The sequence below is a fragment of the Podarcis pityusensis genome, assembly GCF_964106645.2.
Source record: "Podarcis pityusensis genome assembly, chromosome: 13".
NCBI classification, from domain to species: domain Eukaryota; kingdom Metazoa; phylum Chordata; class Lepidosauria; order Squamata; family Lacertidae; genus Podarcis; species Podarcis pityusensis.
The window spans coordinates 15,501,679-15,520,161 of NC_138038.1; the positions used below are offsets into that span (position 1 = coordinate 15,501,679).

The following is an 18,483-nucleotide window of genomic DNA, read 5'->3' on the forward strand; positions in this document are numbered from 1 at the left end:
GCCTTCTGGCGGTTCCCTCATTGCGAGAAGTGAGGTTACAGGGAACCAGACAGAGGGCCTTCTCGGTAGTGGCGCCCACCCTGTGGAACACCCTCCCTTCAGATGTGAAGGAAATAAGCAGTTATCCTATCTTTAAAAGACATCTGAAGGCAGCCCTGTTTAGGGAAGTTTTTAATATTTAATGCTGTACTGTTTTTAACATTTGATTGGGAGCCGCCCAGAGTGGCTGGGGAGACTCAGCCAGATGGGCGGGGTATAAATAAATTATTATTATTATTATTATTATTATTATTATTATTATTATTATTCTAAGTTATAACTGAATGTTAAGAATGAGGAACACAGATACACCTCACCAGTGGAACAGGGAACTGGCTCCGATAAGACTGTGCCACAAGTCAACACCAACCAAGGAACCACCCTTGGGGGCACTGCCAAGAAGGCTTTGCTTGCCAATCTTGGGACCTAAACTGATTGACACTGGAGGAAGCACTGTTTTTTGTGTGTGTGTGTACTTGAATTGTACTGACACCTTGAATTGAGCCCGCTATCTCACTTGCAGCCACTGTAGTGCTTTCAGGACCAGTGGAAAGCTTCTGTATAAATGATTTAAATAAGTAATATCCCAGCCCCAAGAAACCTCAGCCTCGTTGCTCAAGATAGATAGCATCTCTTTTGGGCAGGAGGCAAGTTGCTTAAGGACTCTCTGTACAGCACCTAGCATAGTGTTGATGCTAATAAGTGTGTGTTTATAGAAGTAGGTAAGTGAGCCTCTAAGATGAGCTGGGCTAAAGGTGAGGAGTGCTGAGAAATATTATCACTATCGGTGAGAGCAAGGTGGAGAGTAGAACTTTAAAAGCCCTGAGTCATACATTTTAACGCCCATCTAATCATTTCTGGATTTATGTGCCGGTCACCAATGAAGGTCACACATCTTTATTATGCTGATGAGAGCAAGCCAACTCCAGCAGCTTCCAAGCGAGCTGATTGCCATCTTGCAGGAGGTCTGAGAGATTTAATTTCGGGAATGAAGTGTGTGTATGTATTCTTGTAGCAGCTGAGCCAGAGCATTTGCAGGAGCCCAGCTTGCATGGTTGGCTAAATCAGGTTGCACGCCCACCGTCTATTTTAAGCATCAAATGGCGTGGATGTTGGGAAGTGCGCCAGCGCCATCAATTGTAAAAGTACTGTAGCAATCAAAAGGTTCTGTCAACAGAAGTGCTTGCAGTTGACTGCATTCCTGGCAGGAGGAAGAAGGCTTCAGCCCAACTGTTCCTTGTCTCCTTAGCTGAAAGAAATGCTAAGTCATATTTGTGTTTATGGGTGATAGTCACATACTGTGAATGGTTTGCAAACACCCTTATGGTTTCGTAAGTGGAAGCTGAGTTTTGCCACCAAATTAACATTTTGCAGTGAAAGCGACTTCAGCCGGGTTTTCTGAGCTGATTCGTGATAATCCACCCCTGCTTCAGTTAACCTAGGTTCTTGTGAACACACGGTATGCATCAACGTTTTGTACTCATTTCAGAAACAAAAACTCACAGCTTTTTAAAAAACGAAGCTCTATTCTATACCAGTAAACCCTCTTTTATCAGCTGTGTGTTTATTATAGGAGACCTTTGCATCTTCAGATTAGCTTGCTTTTCTCACGAGAACAACATTGGGCAGATCGCTTGCTGCGGAAATAGTAGCATTAATAGTAGTCAATTACTGCTAGTAATTGTTGTTGGCACCTGTCTGTCTCAAGAGACAATGGAGTGCGCCTTCGGGGGTGAAGTCAAACCACTGTGTTAGCAGCACCGAAGTGACCTCCCTGGGGTGCAAACCTGGGCAGTGTGTATGGTGGTCCAGATCCCTTCTTGGCCTCACTGATGTGGTCCAAAGGAAAGCAGAGCAATATGTTTGGCACCAGCTTGCATGCAGGAGTTGCTGGAAAGAGGCCATCCAACCGTCTTAGGGACTCCACTCTAGACTTGTGTGGGGTTTACTCCTCAATCTTTGCTTCTCCTGAATAAATCCTCCAAGGCAGCGGAGGTTAAGGATCAGAGTTTTTCTTCTCCTAGACGGGTTGCCTTCCCAGGTTGATGAGCCCCACCTGCCCCTCACTTCCATCTGTAGCATATCACTAATGTGTCCATTTTAGAGATTTAGCAAGAGAGGTCAAGAGCAAAAAAGTGGTGCAAAGTTCCAGTATGTTTTGGACTCTCTGCTGAAGAAAGAAGGAACCCCAGGCTATGGCATTTGCTTCCGTAATATGTTAAATAGGAGTAGTTTGCCATCTCTAAATATAAGACTACAGGTGTGATGGCAGTGAATGTGTGTGAGGAGCTAGAGTCATGATCTCCTGTTTTATAAATCTGGTCTTGGGCCTGTGTTGGGGCTTGAACAACGGTGTTTACAAGAGGGCAAGTCTTGACCCAATTAGAAAATTGGGTCACCAGAACACCAGAGTTAACCTCTGGCTCTGGCCTAATGGCTGGTCTGTTGCTAGGGGCCCCTTCCACCCCCATTGTCATTTATTCGACTTAATGCAATGGTTTTTATTCATTAATGTTGTTTATTGTAGATTTATGTAATAAATGAAGCAGTGAGATTTGTCAGGGAGAACATAACGAAGCTCCAAGTTAAAATAACACAATAAAAATTCTAACAACAAAAATAAAAAGGCATAAAACCCGATAAGATATTTAGCTAACATTTATTTGTTTTGCTTTTCAGTAAAAAGATTTGCATGGTGCAGGGAAAAGAAATATTTAACAAAATTTATATACTGCTTGACAGTAGTAAAACCTCTTAAGCAGTTTACAAGAAATATTAAATTATCAATAAGAATCAACGATCAAACTAGATAACCACCTAGGTTCTAGGTGAGCCACCTTGGGGAGAGCATCTATGAATAAGGTGACATGCCAGAAATGGAATTGTTTATGGATTGTAAACTGATGAGAATTTATTTTTTTTAACCTTCTGACAAGTAACAAGTTTGTGTCTGGTCTGCTGTACCAGGCTGTATGTCATCTAGCATGCGAATTAAAGATAAATAAACCTCCTTTCCCTCTTTGGCAGCTTCCATGAGATACTCATGCCTTTTGGTTTTTAGCTCTGCTGGGTTTATGTTTATTTTTTGCTCCTTTAGGATTTTCATTAGTAAATTTGGGAATTAATCACATTTGTTGAGCAACAGAGCATTTGCCACTTCCAGTTTGTTAGATGAGTTGGTGAAATGTGGTGACGGCAGCAGGGAAGGCTTCCATATAAACCAGATTCAGCATTCGTTTGTAGATGTGTTACAGAACATAATGTGTTTGCCAATAAAACCTGTTGCTGTGAATTGAGGCCAAATATCTCGTAAGTAGAAAGTGTGTTTTCTCTCCTTCTCCCACCCAATATAGGCGATAGATATGATCACGCTTCCCACCAGCGAAAGCTGGCAGTCAAGGCTGTTGTGGGTTGTCACTTTTTATTTCCTGATTGGAAAGAATATATTTCCATAGCATGGAGCAGCAGCACACCCGTGGGATGAAAATAAATCTACTAACTTTCTTTCGAGTGTTCACAGCTCATTCTTCACCCGCTGTATCAGCTTGACTTTGCAATAAATAAAAATACACATCAGAAAGTCTAATGCCATAAATCAGTCACATGTGGATCTGTGCTTTCTCTTTCACTGAGTTCTAATGGAGAATTTGTGTCAGTGAAGGATTTCCTCCCCATGCAAATACAGTGGTACCTCGGGTTACATACGCTTCAGGTTACAGACTCCGCTAACCCAGAAATAGTACCTTGGGTTAAGAACTTTGCTTCAGGATGAGAACAGAAATCGTGCTCCGGCGGCACGGCAGCAGCAGGAGGCCCCATTAGCTAAAGTGGTGCTTCAGGTTAAGAACAGTTTCAGGTTAAGAACAGACCTCCGGAACGAATTAAGTACCTATTTTTTGCTCTATAAGACACACTTCTTCCCTCCTAAAAAGTAAGGGGAAATGTGTGTGCGTCTTATGGAGCGAATGCAGGCTGCGTGGCTAAGCCAGAAGCTAGAACAGCAGGAGGGATCCTCTTCCCGCTACCCTGAAGAGGCTTTGCGCGGCTATCCCAGAAGCCAGAACAGCAAGAGGGATCACTGCGTAGCGATTCCTCTTGCTGTTCTGGCTTCTGGGATTCAGAATATTTTTTTCCTTGTTTTCCTCCTACAAAAACTAGGTGCGTCTTATGGTCTGGTGTGTCTTATAGAGCGAAAAATACGGTACTTAACCCGAGGTACCACTGTAGTAGCTCCAAAAGAGTGGTCTTTGAGAGGTCTGCAGCAGGTGATGAAATGGTTAAACTCCCCCTCCCAATCTTCTGCAGCCCTGATAATTATCAACCTATGGTGGCTGCTATGTGCATTCTTTATGCCAAGATGCATTTAACTTTGTTGAGATCAGAAGCTTTCGTTGTAGTTTTAATAGCGACAGGGGTTCCAAAGAAGATGACTAAACTATTTATGTATGCGACAACAGCAACTAGAATATTATATGCACAGAATTGGAACGAGCAGGTTTCAACGAAGGAAGAGTGGCTTTTGAAAGTAGTGGACTGTGCAAAAATGGCAAAGCTGACAGCGAAATGAAGAGATCAAAATGAGCTTTTTATAGAAGAATGGAGGCCTTTCGTGGACTATTGAAAAAAATACTATAGTCAAATGAAATCATGGGCAGGATTTGAGATAGAAGCAGTGGAAGAAAAATGATAAAATAATGGTAATAGAGAAACTTCTGTAATAAATAAAGATATAATGTAGTAGAAAAGGTTTGAGTAAAAACATGGTGGGGGTGGGAAGTCATGAATCAGTGTAATGAAGATTGTTGTGAAAATGTTTGAGAAATGAAAAACAAATTGTACAGCAAAGGGCTCCTTTGTTGGTGAAAATATCCACCTACGGTAACTTAAATTCATTAGTTGGACTCACACATCAGTAGGTTCACTTAAAACTTAGGACTCAGTTTGTGATGTGGTTGAGTCTCAGAATCTGCAGGGTTCAGCCATGGTATTGAAATCCAATGTGTGAAGTAGTAAAGGTGCCTCTGAACATGTGCAGACTGTACACCCCCCACAGCCCCGCAACTCTGAATAACCACATGTGCACTTGGGGCATACATTTCAAGTACATTTCCAAGCAGTTCAAGGGGTCTTAGTTTTTTCTAGTGGCAAATATCCGCGTGTGACCTCAGGCGTGGCCTTCAGGGGATGACATGAGATGACTTCCCATCCATCTCCCTCTCTCTTATAGGTCTGATGTCAAGTGCATTCTGCGTGTTCTTGGCAGGCAAGTGATTGCTACGGTTACAAATGAGCACCAGTTGGCACCTGTTCTGCCTTGTAACCAAGTCTAAGGACTGTCGGGTTTTTCTTCCAAGCACCTTAGCTCAAAACTTTGGACTTCTTGCAAGCCCCTTTGCCTGGGAAAGCTTCTCTGGCGGGGGGGTGGGGGAAGTGGTCACTGGTTTTTAGTTCACAATATTGGAACTTGCATGGGAGGAATTCCGATTGAAGACAGAAACACGTCAGGAAATCTTGACCAGACCTTTGCAATTAGGGTGCCGGCTTTCTCCCTGGCTGTCCTTTGCTTAGACGAAGAGGAGCAGGCAGCAGCAATTAAGGGGTGGAAACGCTCAAATTTGGCATCGTTCACGGTAAGACTTTGTCCTCCTGACACAATTAGGCTAAAGATACTGACACATCCCCTCTTTTAAACCCTTGGCTTGAATCGACTGGGAAGTCTGATTTTAACAGCTCCTCATAGCTAGTCAAGAAGATAACTATATTTTCCTTTGCTTCTCCCCCCCCCCTTTCTTCCTTCAAGCTAAACGACCAGAAAAGTTGCCAGTTAAGAGTGCTACTAAAAATAGAATTTAAGACCAGTTTTCTGTTCTGCTGTATTTTAGCATTACAGGGAGTTTTTGCTGAGGGTTGTGTCTGCTGATCTCTAAGCATGCTCTCCTGTTGTCATGTACCGAGGTGAATGAAGCATTTTAGAGAGCTGGAGGAGCCTCTTTAAACACAGAACTGCTGGGGCAAGCCAAGGACCTGTCTAACTTCATAATTCTGTTTCCAGCAGTTCAAGGGGGGTCTTAGGTTTTTCTAGTGGCTGCCAGAAAGCTTACAAGGGCAGGAAAGCGACAGCTTTGTCCTGTTTTTCTCCGGCAGAGGTATACCATCTGTGAACATGGAAGTTCTATTTAGCTGCCATGGTGAACGCATTTGTCTAACCTGTTGTTACTTTTTAAGCTGTTAAATCTAATGGCCATCATTACATCTTCTGGCAGCGAATTTTCTGAAGTTATTTCATGCATTGCACAATTACCTTTTTCTGTTCAGAATTTACTGCCTATCAAGTTCACTGAGTAACTGGTACTGTTGGTTTGTACTGTTATGAACGTAAACAAGAAACCCACTCCCCCCATTCTCTTGATAATTGAATGAACCTCTAGTATCTGCCTTCAGAGTTATTTCTCCCCCCCACAAAGCCCCATGCACTCCAGTCCAATGATCATTTGTAGTATACTTTAAATTAAAAATTGAAGGGGAAACTAAATGGGGAGTATTTGGGTCCTAGAACTATGCAAGGTTGTGAATCCTAAGGGTTTGAGTTATACATCACCAGCTACCACTATGTTCCTTAATTGTGACACATGTGTTACACATTAATTGTGACACAAGAATCTATATCCCCTGGCATTTTAAGGGTTTGAGGGGCTACAGTCCTAACTTCACATACCTGGGAGTAAGCTGCATTGAATTAAATTACACTGGGGTTGACATTGTTAGGATTGCATCCTTGGTCCTGATTATTTTGCCTGCTGTGCTGTTGGTTGATGTTTGGATGCCTTAATTTGTTACATTTGAAAATTTTATTATTGCTAAATGGTGTTGTTTTTTTTATGTACCCCGCCTTGGTGCATCCATATGGATGAAGGGAGGGCTATGGATATTTTTCATAAATAAACAAACTGAAAACAAGTCCAGTTCTCTGGGCACTTTGCAAAACTTAAAATACAAAAACACAGCTTTTAAAAGCTTCAATAAAGCTTCCATTTCAATATCAAAAGGTTCAAAAAGCTGCAGCATTGATCCTCGGGCAGAACATTTTCTTGAAAACCTCCAGAGAAAGAAATTGCACAAGAAACTTATTCTACAGTAAAGTTTAAGAAGCTTTCCCTTACGTTCCCTCTAGTTCTGTCTCTTCGCATCTTTCTACCAAGGCGCATTTATCTCCTCCTCTAAATGCACACAGAAAACCTGCTTATACTTTTCTACTGTTGGACCTGTGTACAGCACATCTTCAGATCAGAAAGGTGCCTGCAGGCCTTTCAACAAAATGCCGTCTTTTCCAAGGCTAGAATATGTTGTTTCCTTGAAGCAACTTGGTGGGAGGACAGAGGCACCATTCACCAATGGTGTGCAGACAGCTGTATCCCACTGGTTGACCAGAGACGAACAGGCTTGGAATTATTTGAATCAATACAAGAACCTGTCAATCTTTTTTAACCAGGTGTGATAGTGGAATAGGGGCACGCTGCCAAAGCAATCCTTCTTTCATAGCATATTCAATTTACAGATAGCGGGGAGGAGAGAAAGCACATTTTAATGTTTCTTATCATAGCTCCTTTCCCTTTCAATCCATGCATATACCTGCTATTTTGCTTCCCTGGCCCTGTCTCTCTAAATCAGCTTTCCTCAGCCCAGTGCTCTCCAGGTGATTTTGGATCCCACTTAGCCCCAGCCAGCATGACCAGTGGTCAGGGACAGTGGGAGTTGAAATATACTCGGAGTCGAGAGTGGATTTCATGCTCTTTATTCAGCTCATAGTGGTGAGGAGGAATTGAAGTTCCCCCAGAATGTCTGCTTTATATACATTATTTACACAATGGGCTGCACGTGATTGGCTAATTCCAGAATTCACCTGTAGGCTAATCAGGTTGCGGATTCACTTCCACCTGGAGCTGGATTGGGTGGCTCCTGTGGACCAATCAGACTGCTGCATTCTGAATCCTATTGTTCTAGGACCAATCAGACTGCTGCATTCTGAAGCCTATTGTTCTAGGACCAATCAGACTGCTGCCTTTTGGATCCTATTCAACTCAGTACATAACAGGAGTTGTAGTCAAAAACATCTGTAGGGTACCAGGTCAGCCTGGATAGCTCAGTTGGTTAGAGCATGGTGCTGATAATGCCAAGGTTTGCAAGTTCAATCCCTGTATGGGACAGTTGCATATTCCTCAATTGCAGGGGCTTGGACTAAGATGATCCTCAGGGTCCCTTGCAACTCTGCAATTCTCTGTTTTCCATTGTCACTTTCCAAACAGGTTGGGGAAGCCTGCTCGATAGTTTTATAGGTTCCTCGTTCTGTCTTTGTCTGAGTGAAAACATTTCCTGACTGTTGCAAGTCATGCAGTGTGTGGAACCAAGAAGTGTTCAGTGCAGGCTGTGTAAGCTCATTCAGAGCAAAGCTTTTGTGATTTAACAGGAGTGAACATACTTGCCTGGGGCACACACACTGAAGATGTGGACCCAGACCATGTATTTATTTACTCATGTTCTCTGTGCACCCTCAGCCATTGTTTGGCTGTAATTTGATGAGTTGCTTTGGAGTCCTAAGGTGTCTTTCACCTTGGCCTGTGCAGCTTAGAGGGAACTTGTTAAGAGTCTGGATTCTGAATTTCAAGGGCTTGAGGTCCATGCACTTGTGGTCCTCTTCACCAGAGCTTTCTGACTTTATTGATGTAGATTGGTTCTGTGCAGCCCTGTAAAAGAGCCAGTCACCTGGCTGCCTGTGTGACAAGTAATTTTCCTCCAGGCAACTGGGGAGTTACCCCCACCATACTCTTTTCTCCTTTCGACCAAATACGTGCAGACTGTTTTTGTGGATTGGTTTGCAAGGCTGGCTTTTGTAGTCCAGGATGCTTTCAATTAAATTCAACAGGCAACACACCATACTTGCAGGTGAGTCAATATGGTTAAAAAACAAACGGGGGTCAATTTCTCAGTAGACAATTTCTCAGACAAAGTAGAACATCCTACTTTGGGGGGGAACCCCCCCCCTTTTCCTCAGTGCTTACGGTATATTCTTAGTTTGAAAGTTATCCTTTTTAAAGAACAATACCTTGAGTAACTTCTAACAAAATTAGTAACAAAATAAAAAAGATTCAAGAACCACTATAACTTTATCATGCAATTTGAGGTCTATTTGTTTGTCCTCCTTTCTATCTGTTTTTCCTTCTTCGATTTTTGTCTTTCCCCCTTTCCTGCTTTCTGTCTTTAAAAAAAAAAACAATTAGTGTAGTTATATTCCATGAATTTAATAGAAACTGTGAACAAAATCTGTAACAGATTTAATAAAAGTTCTATGCCTGTGCAAATCACTCCAGCAGTTCTTCTTCCTATTGTATTGGTAATGTAGGGCACTTAAATGTTGTTCAGTGACAGAAGACATACTTTGCATGCATGTAGTAGCAGCAGTTTCAGTCACTGATGTTATTGGTTTAAGCCTCACGCAGCGTTTCTCAACCTGTGGGTCCCCAGATGTTGTTGGACTACAACTCCCATCATCCCTGAGCTCTGGCCTTGCTAGCTAGGGGTGATGGGAGTTGTAGTTCAACAACATCTGGGGACCCATAGGTTGGGAAAGGCTGGGAGTTGTGGAAGAGAGGCAGGATTGGGAAGAACCACTACCTAAGAATCTGGGGGATTCCTGCCTTATCCCAACCTTTCCAAATGCCTGGAGTAGCTTTGTAACTACATTCACAAATTTATCTTTAATAAGGTGAAGAATGACTGTGAATACACTCTTGCAATCAATGGGACTTAAGTTGCATTGATTTCAGTGTGTTGAAGCATGACTGGCCCTGAATCCAACCATGTATAAACAGATAAATATGCATAACCTACCCGTCACCCCAGTACAGTGGTACCTTGGTTCCCGAACTCAATCCGTTCTGGAAGTCCGTTCGATTTCCACAACGTTCGCAAACCAAGGCGCGGCTTCTGATTGGCCCCAGAAACAACGCCAACAGCCAAAATGGATGTTCGGCTTCTGAAAAATGTTCACAAACTGGAACACTTACTTCTGGGTTTGTGGTGTTTGGGAGCTGATTTGTTTGGGAGCCAAGCCGTTCAGAAACCAAGGTACCACTGTACTGACATGGAGAGGGATTTAGACTGGCCGCCAAATCAGTGTTTAGCTCACTGATCTGTACATGCAGATGACAGGTCTGTGAAATCTGGCTGGAGTGGACTTAACACCAATGCAGAACCTGCTGTGGCCATGGATAAAGCATTCTGACTGTTGCAGGAAGATGACCCTTGGGGTCCCTTCCAACTCTTCGATTCTGTGAGTCCATGATTCATCAGTATTAGATTGCTCACTCAAATAGTGTCAATCCCTATCCTCAGGCTATTCCGGCTCCCAGTAGTTTTAGTAAGCTGGTTGCAGCCTTTGCAGTGACTCTAATTTACTTGCTTAGAACATGACGATCTGAGAGCTGGAGGTAAATCCGTCACCCAGCAGGGGTGGCAGAGGAAAACGCCAAGTCTTCTGTGGTAGCTGTAACTTAGATGTAATTGAGTAGGATGACACACTTGTCCTGAGGCTGTATTTGTCTCCAGCCCACACAGGCCGGGCATATTCTTTTGGGAAGGGGATGCCTGAGGAGTGAAGGTTGCAACTCCTCTTGACCCTTTGCTGCTGTCTTCGATACAACTTGTAGTGGAAAATGGCTTCACTAGGGTACATTTGCAATAGCAAAATGTTCCAGCTTTATAGCTCTTTCACGTCTGGAGCTTAATTTCCAGACGGGCCTCAACTCTCAGCACTTGTTTTCCCTGCTGACATGTAAAAACTATGCATTGATCATTCCCAGCTATTAGCAGGGTTAACATTCTGAAACAGTGTCCACCTTTGGGGCAAATAATTTAACTGGGTTTAAGGTAGAGGTTAGTGGGACGCGGGTGGCGCTGTGGGTAAAACCTCAGCGCCTAGGACTTGCCGATCGCATGGTCGGCGGTTCGAATCCCCGCGGTGGGGTGCGCTCCCGTCGTTCGGTCCCAGCGCCTGCCAACCTAGCAGTTCGAAAGCATCCCCGGGTGCAAGTAGATAAATAGGGACTGCTTACCAGCGGGAAGGTAAACGGCATTCTGTGTGCTGCGCTGGCTCGCCAGATTGTCACGCTGGCCACGTGACCCGGAAGTGTCTGCGGACAGCGCTGGCTCCCGGCCTATAGAGTGAGATGAGCGCACAACCCTAGAGTCTGGCAAGACTGGCCCGAACGGGCAGGGGTACCTTTACCTTTACCTTTAAGGTAGAGGTAAAAAACCAAAACAATGTTGATTGACAAAATTATTTCTGGTGCCACAGTTGCATCAAGTTGGGGACAGGATGCTTGTTTAAAAATAAATAAAAACTCACCCTGGCTTCATCACATGCTCAGAACAAAGGTGGACAGGTAGACCTAGAATAAGGCTGGAGACCTTAAGTTTGTGTGTTGGGGGGGGGGGGAGAGCACAGGGAAAGAACTGAATGGCCTCCTGCAGCAACACATTGCCCAGACTGTGAGGTTAGCTGGTTTGTGAAGCTTTTTAATATTTCTAAACAACTGGTTGGCCCTTCAGCATCACTTCCAGGGTTAAGAGGATCATGGGCTGCTGTTGAGATCTCACAGCTGGAATGACCTTTAGTTCTTCCCCTGGAGAGCAATCCAGGTACCATAGGGAGCCTGGATTTTCCCCCGCACTGCTTCTCTAGACAGGATGATGAGTAGTACGAGTTGTGGTTGCCAATCAGCCAGGATGCTTCCCCAACCATCATTGCTGTGTTCTGCTAGACAACCTCTGCTGGGGTCTGCAAAACCAAGGAACTCCTCATCCTGCCAGATTTTGACAGGTTCTGGCAATAAAGTGCAGTGGCGAGTACTTTTTAAATTGAAAGTTGCGAATCTGAAGCACTGAGCCAGCTCTTCCTCAGTGTGTTTCCCTTCTGCAGTGTCCAGATCTGGCTCCAAACACACCTTAAGAAATGAGTCACTCTGGCTTCCTTGTACAGAACAAACTGTATGGCACTCTTTTTAAAAAGTGTTTCTAACTGATGGCCTTTTCATTTTTCTTAATTTAATTGTTTTTTGAATTTCTGAAATTTTAACAAATGTAACAACACATAATTCCCTTAATGTTTTGACTTCCCACCCTTACCTCCATGATGTTTTTATTCCCACCCTTTTTTTTACTGCATTATGAAACATACTTTTACCTATTACATCTTTCCTCTTTTGCAATTACTTTTTCCATTTCCCTTACGTGCTCATATTTCAAATCCTGCCCGCGATTTCATTTGACTATACAGTGGTACCTCGGGTTAAGAACTTAATTTGTTCTGGAGGTCCGTTCTTAAACTGAAACTGTTCTTAACCTGAGGAACCACTTTAGCTAATGGGGCCTCCTGCTGCTGCCACGCCGCCAGCGTGCAATTTCTGTTCTCATCCTGAAGCAAAGTTCTTAACCCGAAGTACTACTTCCGGGTTAGTGGAGTCTGTAACCTGAAGCGTCTGTAACCTGAAGCCTCTGTAATCCGAGGTACCACTGTGATACTTTCTCAGGTAATCCAAAAGGGGGGTCCACTCTTCAATAAAAAGTTTTGTTGCTTTGGTCTATTAAAATTAAAATGGACTGTGTGGAAATGGAAAAACTGACAGCAAGACTAAGAGTTCTAATTGACAGCTTTTTCACCTTCCAACCCGCCAACACAGGAAGTCCCGAAAAGAGATGTTCTCAAGTTTGAGAAGCTGACATTATGCTGGCTTGATAGGATGCCAGCCTGCAGAGGCAGCAAATAGTTCCAACAGCGATCAGGACAGTGCCTTTTGTATGGTGTTGTGCACAACAGAGCAGATAGATACTCATAAATGGCTCCATCCTGGAAGCAACCCGGCTGTGTGAGTGGGTGGAGCAGCAGAGCAACCAGTTATTTAGCTAGAGGTGTGGTGGAATCTGCATCTGTAGAGATCATTAAGAGCCGTTAAACAAGTGTTTGGCTGGATTTGTTTTCAGCGGCATCGAATCCTGTGGCAGGAGTAACTGGAGAACCTTTCGCAGTTACTTCCAGCTGCCTATCGGAGGGTTTCCATAAGTGGAAGAGGGATGCACAGTCCTTTGACAATGGTAGCTGTTATTTAGCTGTATTCATGCTTCAGCCTCAAGGATGCGGGTGGCGCTGTGGTCTAAACCACTGAGCCTCTTGGGCTTGCCGATGAGAAGGTTGGCAGTTTGAATCCCCACGATGGAGTGAGCTCCTGTTGCTCGGTCCCAGCTCCGGCCAACCTAGCAGTTCAAAAGCATGCCAAAAATTGCAAGTAGATAAATAGGTACCGCTGTGGCGGGAAGGTAAACGGCATTTCCGTGCGCTGCTCTGGTTTCGGAAGCGGCTTAGTCATGCTGGCTACATGACCCAGAAAAACTGTCTGCGGACAAACATCGGCTCCCTCGGCCAGTAAAGCGAGATGAGCGCCGCAATTCCAGAGTCGTCTGTGACTGGACTTAACTGTCAGGGGTCCTTTACCTCTTTTTTTTATGCTTCAGCCTCAGGGAGTTGAGCTTGATTTGACGCACTTGACTCATCCGTCCAACTTGATGGCTTTGTGGTTCAATAATTGAGCGCAGCAATCCTTTAAACTTAACTCTGTTATGACCCAAGCCTCTAGTACAGTGTTTCCCAAACTTGGGTCTCCAGCTGTTTTTTGGACTACAAATCCCATCATCCCTTGCTAGCAGGACTAGGTGTGATGGGAAACGTAGTCCAAAAACAGCTGGAGACCCAAGTTTGGGAAACACCGCTCTTGTACAAGGGTGGCTAACCTGCGGCCCTGCAGATGCTGTTGGTCTCCGACTCTCATCAGCCCCAGCCAGGATGGTTGTTGGCCAGGGATGATGGGACTTGTTGTCCAGCAACATCCAGAGGACCACAGGCTAGCTACCCAGATACCAGAAGCATACTTCTTTGTAAAAGAGCAGCTTTTCTTACGTCCACCACTGTGTGCAAGGCCGCTTGAAAAAGGCCTTGAAATTAAAACTCAACACCTTTAGCATTCCTGTGCACTTGCACTGCACCTCTGGGGTGAAGGGAAAGTGTTGCTAGGAAGTGGGCAAATGTTGCTAGGTTTGTGCATGCTCTGTCTGGTGACAAGCTCCTTTGATGACATGCCTGCCAGCAATATGAAGTGTGCAAGCCTAGCAACAGTTTATTTCCCCTTCACTCTGTGTGTCCCAATACAGCTGTATCCAAGTGCAGTGGCTGATCTCTCTTTATTTGGCATTAGTCACACTCTTTGCTCTGGGAAAGACTAGGGCTGGGCGATATCTCGATATATTGTCCAAAACCGGTTTAAAGTCCACACTGTATTGTGATAGAGGTTTCATAATTTTTGACCTGGCAATATATCGTGAATTGTGTGTGTGTGTGCTATGCAAAAATCATAATGTGGGAAAAACCATGAAGCCTACATAGCTTCTACATAGCTCCATCCTTATTGTGATATACAGTGGTACCTTGGGTTAAGTACTTAATTCGTTCCGGAGGTCCGTTCTTAACCTGAAACTGTTCTTAACCTGAGGTACCACTTTAGCTAATGGGGCCTCCTCCTGCTGCCGCACTGCCGGAGCACGATTTCTGTTCTGATCCTGAAGCAAAGTTCTTAACCTGAGGTAATATTTCTGGGTTAGCGGAGTCTGTAACCTGAAGCGTATGTAACCTGAAGCATATGTAACCCGAGGTACCACTGTACAGTATAAGTGTATCACAATTTTTTTTTAAAAAAAGGTAAAGGACCCCTGACAGTTAAGTCCAGACGACTCTGGGGTTGCGGCGCTCATCTCGCTTTACAGGCCAAGGGATGTGGCCAGCATGACTAAGCCGCTTCTGGTGCAATGGAACACCGAAACCAGAGCAGCGCACGGAAACTCCATTTACCTTCCTGCCACAGAGATACCTGTTTATCTACTTGCACTTTTTGGCATGCTTTCGAACTGTTAGGTTGGCAGGAGCTGGGACAGAGCAACAGGAGCTCACCCCGTTGTGGGGATTTGAACTGCCGACCTTCTGATCGGCAAGCCCAAGAGGCTCAGTGGTTTAGACCACAGCGCCACCCACGTCCCTAGATCACAATGTTTAGTTGGTGATAAATCATGATGTTGAAAACCAGGTATTGGCCAGCCCTAGGAAATAATGTCATTGTTTTCATCTGTTTTCATTGCTGTCTTTTGGACTATCTGAAAACAGACTTTTGAGTGCTGGTGGTGGTCTTTGGAAAACATGATTGTACTGCTCTCCAGTTGTACTGGAGACATAATTGTAATGCAGCCAATAAGACTTGGATGGAGGCACCATTTCCCATAGTGTACACCAGTAGTTTCCAACCCCATTTTTGGTTGAAGAACCCTGCAATGTGTTGTTACATCCAGCAGAAACCCACCCTCTCTCTTTGCCTCTAAAGTTGTTTTTTTTAAAAAAAAAATCACAGCTAAAACTGGTAATATGTAATTTATTTAAAAATATAAGATTGTAAAATTCAGTGGACACTCTCCCACCTCGCCTAGCAAATCCTCAGAGAACTCTGGTTGAAAAATATAAGTGTGCATGCACAGGTACTTTTGCTTCTCATCAAACAGACATTGCTGGTTTAAAGTGCCAGGGGAAAAAAGAAACATATTCCATTCAATGGAGATGAAAGTGAAATGAGCGTCTACTCAGCAATCAGTCTTCAGCTCTTTGGGAAAAAAGAACATGTCTTCTATCTAGAAAACTTAATGCTGATGTGCACATTTATATACAGTTTTGGGCACAGTGTTCAAGGCAAAATGTTTGCAAAATATAGACATAGTCTATTTATATACTGCATTTCCCACAGATTTGTGCTGAAAGTAGTTTACAAAAAAGATAAGCTTAGATACAGTAATGCATGCATGGCCGCTGACTTGCGATGTCTCTCAAACAGGATTATCATTAGCCACATTTGTGAAGGATGGATCTATCAGTGGGAATTAGATATGAGAGTAATAGGAAAACTCGTGCAGCTGGCTGAAGAGCTTTTTGCTGAAGTGTGGTGTGCTTCACAAGCGGAACCTATGCAGTCAGAAGTAAGTGCCACTGACTGCTTATGACGGCTTGCAGTGACGCTGATCCTAATAAATTGGGTATTATTCTGGGCACTTCTGGTTCTTCCCTTCCTGTGTGTACATGCACAGCTGCTGACATTTTGGGGCTCTCCTTCAGGGCATGGCTATGGGAGCTGTCACAACTTCCTCTTGCACTTCAAAATTTACCACTACACCACTGTATCTGGCTGGCTAATGTTGGAAACAGATTCCTAGGCTTGGAATGAGATCCTTTAGGATTAACTATGAGAATTATTGGGACGTGGGTGGCGCTGTGGGTTAAACCACAGAGCCTAGGACTTGCCGATCAGAAGGTCGACAGTTTGAATCCCCGCGACGGGGTGAGCTCCCGTTTCTCGGTCATTGCTCCTGCCAACCTAGCAGTTCGAAAGCACGTCAAAGTGAAAGTAGATAAATAGGTACCGCTCCGGCGGGAAGGTAAACAGCGTTTCCGTGCGCTGCTCTGGTTTGCCAGAAGCGGCTTAGTCATGCTGGCCACATGACCCAGATACTGTACGCCAGCTCCCTCGGCCAATAAAGCGAGATGAGTGCCGCAACACCAGAGTCGGTCACGACTGGACCTAATGGTCAGGGGTCCCTTTACCTTTATGAGAATTATTACATTTCTAGAAATACAAGCCAAATCACATAAGGAAAGCTTGCAGGACAAACAAGGAGCCAAGCTAGATAGGACACTGGAGATCTGAGACTGAAGATCTCATGGCGAGGAAATTGCACCGAAAAAGTGTGGGATGAACTCACGATTAACGGAAAGATGGGTAAACACTCAGCAAGCAAATCGGGATCAACGCTCATGGTCACATAGCCACCTTGTAAACAAATTGGAATGAATGCTCAGGGAGGAAAAATGAGACACAGTCTGACTTTGTGCAAGCAAAATAAGCTGAATAAACATGTCATCTGCGGGAGCCCTTAAACCACAGAGAGGCAGATGTAAACACTGGAAGCCTGTTCTGCTTTGCATCACTGAAGACTTAGAACTTACTGTTGGGGGCGGAGAAGCTGCAAGTCTCAGGTTGCTGATTTTTGTGTGTGCCAAAGACCAGTATCTACATGGGAAGGTGCAATTGCATAATATTTTCAATAATATTTAGGGAGAAGGCTGAATGAATTGGCCTTTGCTCTTCCCCTCCCACCTGGTAAATAAAACCTTATAGGCATACACTAAATGGTTAAGGAGTTGTCCAAGGTTCTAAAAATACAGCCTCCTTGGGCTACTAAGAATTACTCTCCATAACTTTCTCCTTAAAAGTGTGTGTTGGTGTCCCCGAGAGAGTCTCCCCTCCCTTATCTACTTGTGCCCTGTCTATAAACCAGACCCGTTTCAGATTTATTTGTGCCATTCTGAATTCTCGCTAGCATTTGTCACTGCCATGCACCTGCTCCACCTTTTCCGCTTTATTCTCCCCCCTCCTTTTGCGGCATTGTGTTTTATGGCATTATTAAGATTTAAAATAGAAAAAAGACCCCGGGTTATGGACTGTATTACGAGAGCTATAAAACTGACCTCAGGGGATTATAAATGAGGTGGCGAGCCTCTCTTCCTGACAGCTTGCTTACTGTTTTCAGATTTACTGTCATCCCAGCGTGGTTTGGGAGTTGTAATTCCTACAACTGGCCTGTTGTTCAATGGGAGTGTGTGTTTAAAGTTAGTTGTAGCTAGAGAGCAAGAAAGGAGTGAATTATCCACTGTAGCAGAGAGCTTGGAAGGAAGAAACCAATTCTGATTGTGCAGATAAAATATAACTGAATAGCGTTCTACAGGATATGTTGCTAGTGTGTGAAAACAGTCCAGATCCAAGGATCCTCAGGTATGTACCTCCAGATGGTGGAAATGTCAGGCGCCATCTTGGCTCCCAGGCATCTATCTTCACTTGGTCTCAAGTGGCCGATAACAAAGTGCAAAATGCACCTGGCGAAGTTCGAACACTGCATCTATCCCCCACCCTAGTTTATACAGTGGTACCTCAGGTTACATATGCTTCAGGTTACATAACGCTTCAGGTTACAGACTCCGCTAACCCAGAAATAGTACCTTAGGTTAAGAACTTTGCTTCAGGATGAAAACAGAAATCGTGCTCCGGCGGCGGGGCAGCAGCGGGAGGCCGCATTAGCTAAAGTGGTGCTTCAGGTTAAGAACAGTTTCAGGTTAAGAATGGACCTCCGGAACGAATTAAGTACTTAACCTGAGGTACCACTGTAATGAAAAGACATATATCATATGTATCATATATCAGGCATGCAGCTCATTAATATTGTTTCATATATTTCAGGGCTTCCATTCTAGTG

The 18,483-nt window shown here is 44.1% G+C and overlaps 1 protein-coding gene across 7 annotated transcripts in view; it reads left to right on the top strand.

Annotated features, from left to right (window-relative positions):
- ZNF385C (zinc finger protein 385C) overlaps positions 1–18,483 on the top strand; it is a 159,780-nt gene that overhangs the window by 33,814 nt on the left and 107,483 nt on the right. Inside the window, exon 1 of one of the 7 annotated variants that reach the window (XM_080976820.1) lies at positions 5,312–5,669. The exons of the other annotated variants lie outside the window; for them this stretch is intronic. The gene's annotated coding sequence lies outside the window, so the exon portion shown is untranslated. Of the gene's footprint in view, positions 1–5,311; positions 5,670–18,483 lie in introns of those variants that run through there. 7 annotated transcript variants of the gene reach the window in all.